Below are 4,775 nucleotides of genomic sequence, written 5' to 3'. Positions count from 1 at the left end.
CCTCTTGATGGATGGGGGCTCTCTGTTTCAGGGTTTAGGATCAGTTTGAGTTGCACAGTCACCCAGTATTTCATGGTTAAGTGTTTTTATACTTTCCTGGAGTACGGTAGCAAGCCAGGTGCTAGTTCTCAGAAGACGAGCCACTTGCTGAAGAGGACATGCTTTCTAAAAGACCCTCTATTTATTAGGGTAAAGTTAGCAATTTCAGATAATTGTCCTTGTAGCTTTAACATACTTAGGTTTCTATCACAGCAGAGTATCTCAAACCAAAGCCCTCATCTTTACTTTGCTCTCACTAGTCAAGTAAGAGATTACTTCATGCCTCAATTTTTTTCCCCATCTGCCCACATTGATTAAAAAAAAATAAAAAAGAAGAAGAAAAGGAAGGATGGAGTGTTAGAGAGCCCTTTGGGAAGTTTTCCTAGAGTGGGCCCTGGATCCCACAAAACCACCATTTATTTATCGTTCTCATGGGAAGCATATGGGATTAACAGACTGTGACAATGGTCTTTTATTTTTCCATAATACTTTAACTTCTATCTGCTAAAAGGCTTTCAAGACCAAAGAAAGCAACTTAAAGAAAGTAATTTATGTTATAACATTTTTATTTGATCTAACACTTGATCTTTCTCTTTTGAGTTCAATGGCTTCACCTGGGGAGACAAGTGAGCGAGGGAATTCATACCTTTTTATTATGGAAAGTTTCAAACATACGTAAAGTGGAGAGAATGCTATAATAAGCTTCCATACACCTATCACTCGGCTTCAACAATTATCAACATTCTATTGCTCTTATTTATACTCACCCTTCCCACCACTACTTTTTCTGTTTTGCTGAAGTGTTTTAAAACAATCCAAGACATCGTACCATTTCACTTGTAAATTCCTCAGTAAAAATCTCTAACACATACAGACTTATTTTATAACCATAATATAATCACCATTTCATGATCATATCCAGCAAAATTAATAATTCCTTAATATCATCTAATAATCAGTCCATGTTCAGTTTTCCCCAATTGTCTCAAAATCTGTTTTTACAGTTGGTTTATGTAAATCAGGATCTAAACAAGATCTACATATTGTGTTTCTCTTAAGTCTCTGTCTTTCTTTTTTCAAAGTTAAATACAGGCTTTTCTTTTGCAGCAATTTATATTTTTCCTGGTTCCTAACACAGGCATCAGGTTTCTAAACAGAAGAAAAAAGTCTTAGCCAAAGAGCCACGTATGAGATATTCAGACTGGTCTAAGAGAACCAATAAATTGAATTAATTAACTCGAATAAACTGAATGCACATTTGAACAGAATTGTACCTTTTGGTCAGGAAAATGTGAACCAAAGGCAAAAATCTGCCAAGATTAAGGCAGGTTTTTCAAAAAACATATATATATGGCACAATGTATTTTTTTCCTCCACGTTCATCTTGATATTATATAACGTGCATGGCCAAGTTAAAATAGAACCTTCATAGTAAAAAAAAAGATGGCCTAGGGGCTGGCCCCATGGCCGAGTGGTGAAGTTCGCGCGCTCCGCTGCAGGCGGCCCAGTGTTTCCTTGGTTCGAATCCTGGGCGCGGACACGGCACTGCTCATCAAACCATGCTGAGGCAGCGTCCCACATGCCACAACTAGAAGGACCCACAACGAAGAATATACAACTATGTACCGGGGGGCTTTGGGGAGAAAAAGGAAAAATAAAATCTTAAAAAAAAAAAAAGATGGCCCAGAAAGTTCCCTTTGTTTCAGAGTCTTCCTCTAACCTATTAACGGTGTTTTATTTTTGCCTTCGCTTCCTGTAAGAGATTACTGCAACAGTCCTGTGACTCAAAAGCAAAACCTTAGGCACAAAGCGTGACAACTGTCAGGGTGATGGCTGCTGTAGGGAATTGCTTTCTTCCTCTGCTGGAGTCAACTTGAGTGTTGGCAGTTTCTGAGCGCGAGTTTGCCATCTCGGGAGTTCCCTCGGTGCAGTCTGAAACTGGCCCCTGCACACGGAGGGCAAGGAGAGACGGAAGAAAGAAGGAGACCACTCCAGATTGGTAGGTGGCAGTTTTAATAAGCAAGAAAACTTACATACGAGGCTTGTCTTGGGAGGCTGCAAGATGAGTAGATCTCTGTACCCGCCTGCCGGAATCTTAAACGTTTAGACCTTAACGGGATTCAGGCCTGTATCTGGTCCAAATGGTCTCAACACCACATTACTTTCCCAAGGCTGCATCCTTGAAATGGCTCCGAGTGTGGGAACAGTGGGCAGAATGTACATTCCCAGGACAGAGGAAGGAGTAAGAGTCTCTGATTGCCGGGGGCCAGCTTCAGCAGTAAACCAGAGGTCACGTTCTCTCCATGGCCTCCTCCAACACTCAGGAGGGAGTTGAGGGCTTTGGCGAGATTGTCATCCATCTCCAAGACTGAGCCTGAAATAACGGTTTAGGATGTCATTGAAAGAGCACACAGGTTGGAGAACTGTTTCAAATGTTCTTGTAACTGAACTTTAGGAAAGTGAACTTAGAGGTGCAGGGAAGCCAAAAACATAGGCAGCCAAGGTAGAAGGGTCTCTCCAAAGAAAAACTGAGGTGTCCCTAATCTGTTGGACAGAAGATTCAGACCCTCCTTGGCAGCTGTGTGTGCCTGTGCTTCCATGTCCCAGCGGTGTAGACGGAGGCTGTCTGGTCAGCAGAATCCTGTTCAGTTCTCCCTTAGACATTCTTCCAGGAAGGGCCAAACTCAAGGGAAGAGGGATTCATGGTGCAGACCCAAGCCATAGCTTTGTCACAGCAGAGAACTGTCACTCTCAGTCGAAAATGCGGAAGCACTGCAGGAAGTAGCTTTTTTTCGAGGACAGCAATGTAAGCCAGTGTATCCGCCCCTTGTCTTGCTGAGATTGCATAATCAGCATTATGTTTGTGTTTTCTTAAAAAGTTTAGTATGGGGGCCGGCCCTGTGGCCGAGTGGTTAAGTTCGCGCGCTCCGCTTTGCCGGCCCAGGGTTCGGATCCTGGGCGTGGACATGGCACCACTCGTTAGGCCATGTTAAGGCGGCATCCCCCATGCCACAATTAGAAGAACCCATAACTAAAATATACAACTGTGTACTGGGGGGATTTGGGGAGAAAAAAGAAAAAGCAGGAAAAAAAAAGTTTAGTATGTTTGCTGGCTGAGAAGCAATGTTGTCGTCAGTTGTCCAAATTGGTGCATCTCTTCTTGACCCTCTCTGTGTGTTATCTATGAGACTGACATTTAAGAGCGCACCATAAGTACTATGCAATCTACAAAGAAACTGAAATACGATAATGCGCACCTGAAATTTACACAGTGTTAAAAGCCAATATGATCTTGATAAAATAAATAAATAAATAACAACAACAAAAAGAGTGCCCCAGAAAATTTGGCATAAGATGTCACCACTAGGGACTCACTGTGTAGGATGGGAGCTTCCAGACACCTTCCCAGTAACCGGGCTCCCACGAGTCTGCCATCTTGCTGGGGCCAAACTTCGATACTCTCAAGTCTCTTTTAATCAATAAAATGACCCTTCTTTTTTGTTACTGGTTTCCTTTTGGTTTTGTCTTGTGCCATTTATTTTTTGAGGAAACTAGGTAATTTGTCACATGGGATTTCCCACCTTCTGGATTTGGATTTGTAACCTCGTGATGTCACTGAATATATTCTTGTATCCTCCACATTCTCTATAAACTGATGCCTATGCCTAGAGGCTTGATTTTTCCTTTTTGTCAAGAATATTTTGTAAGTGGCATTCTGTACTTTCTACTGCATGCTATCCGGAGGAGGCACATGACATTGTCCGGCTTGAAATGATGTCGAGATTGATCAGTGGGTTCAGGCATTTTCAGCCTGGCTTCAAGTTTGCCATGAACTTTTCACCTGATAATTTTAGTAGTAATTGATGATCATTGCCTAGATCCATTATATCCTAAGGGATCACAAAATAGTGATTTTTCTATTTCTGTCATTTCTTTTGCATTTATTAGCTGTGGTTTTTCTATAAAGAACTTTCTCTCATCATTGATTTGGATAGCCTGAAATCCAGGACCTGCAGAAAAGGCAGTTGCATCCTTTTCTTTAAAAAAAAAAAAAAAAGTCAATTTTCAGAATAATGAGATGGTACCCTAGCAACATCCAGAGGTGACCAATGAGGTTTTTGCTTTTTTAAGCCATCAAGTTTCGGGAGTGGTTTATTATGCAGCAATAGATATTCAAAACAATGAGTCACAAAAGATCAGCATGTAGCAATGAGGTTTCAAAAAATTATCATCATCGTGAAATCATGAATGTGTATATATTCCATGTGTTTTCATTCATTGTAGTCATAATTCTTCTTGATGCTGGAATTGTTCCCTATTTGGCCAATGAAAGCCTCTTCCAGCTCCTTTAGTTTCAGGTATAAGATAGCCTAGGCTCATTCTGTATATTTCCGAAGCAGCCATTTCTCCAAAGAGCTCTGGTAACTTTTTGAGGGAAATAGCATTTTAGAGACCAAAATCTGACCACTAGGGGTACTCATCGCTACTAGATTGTCATCGCTTCTAGGGCTTTTAGTGACCAGAAAGAGGAAATACTTATTTTTTTAGAAAGGGAGTAAACAATCAAGAGTTCAAATTGACATTTTTGACTCAAATTAAAGATTATATAGTTTTTACTTAACTTCATGATTTTATACAAACATGCTTTTTTCTCTCATACTGAAGATCTTGGTTCCTAATGATATTTACTTTATTCTATGAATATAATAGTTTTGAAATATCAATATTATTACTAA

At 40.4% G+C, this 4,775-nt stretch overlaps 1 pseudogene; it reads right to left on the bottom strand.

Annotated features, from left to right (window-relative positions):
* Positions 1-2,391: 2,391 nt before the first annotated feature.
* LOC124239217 (metaxin-3-like) lies at positions 2,392-2,929 on the bottom strand (annotated as a pseudogene).
* Between the last annotated feature and the right edge of the window lie 1,846 nt (positions 2,930-4,775).

Source organism: Equus quagga, chromosome 5 (assembly GCF_021613505.1).
Source record: "Equus quagga isolate Etosha38 chromosome 5, UCLA_HA_Equagga_1.0, whole genome shotgun sequence".
Lineage (NCBI taxonomy): Eukaryota > Metazoa > Chordata > Mammalia > Perissodactyla > Equidae > Equus > Equus quagga.
The sequence above is the reverse complement of the archived record's forward strand: the minus strand, read 5'-3'. Positions and strand labels throughout refer to the sequence as shown.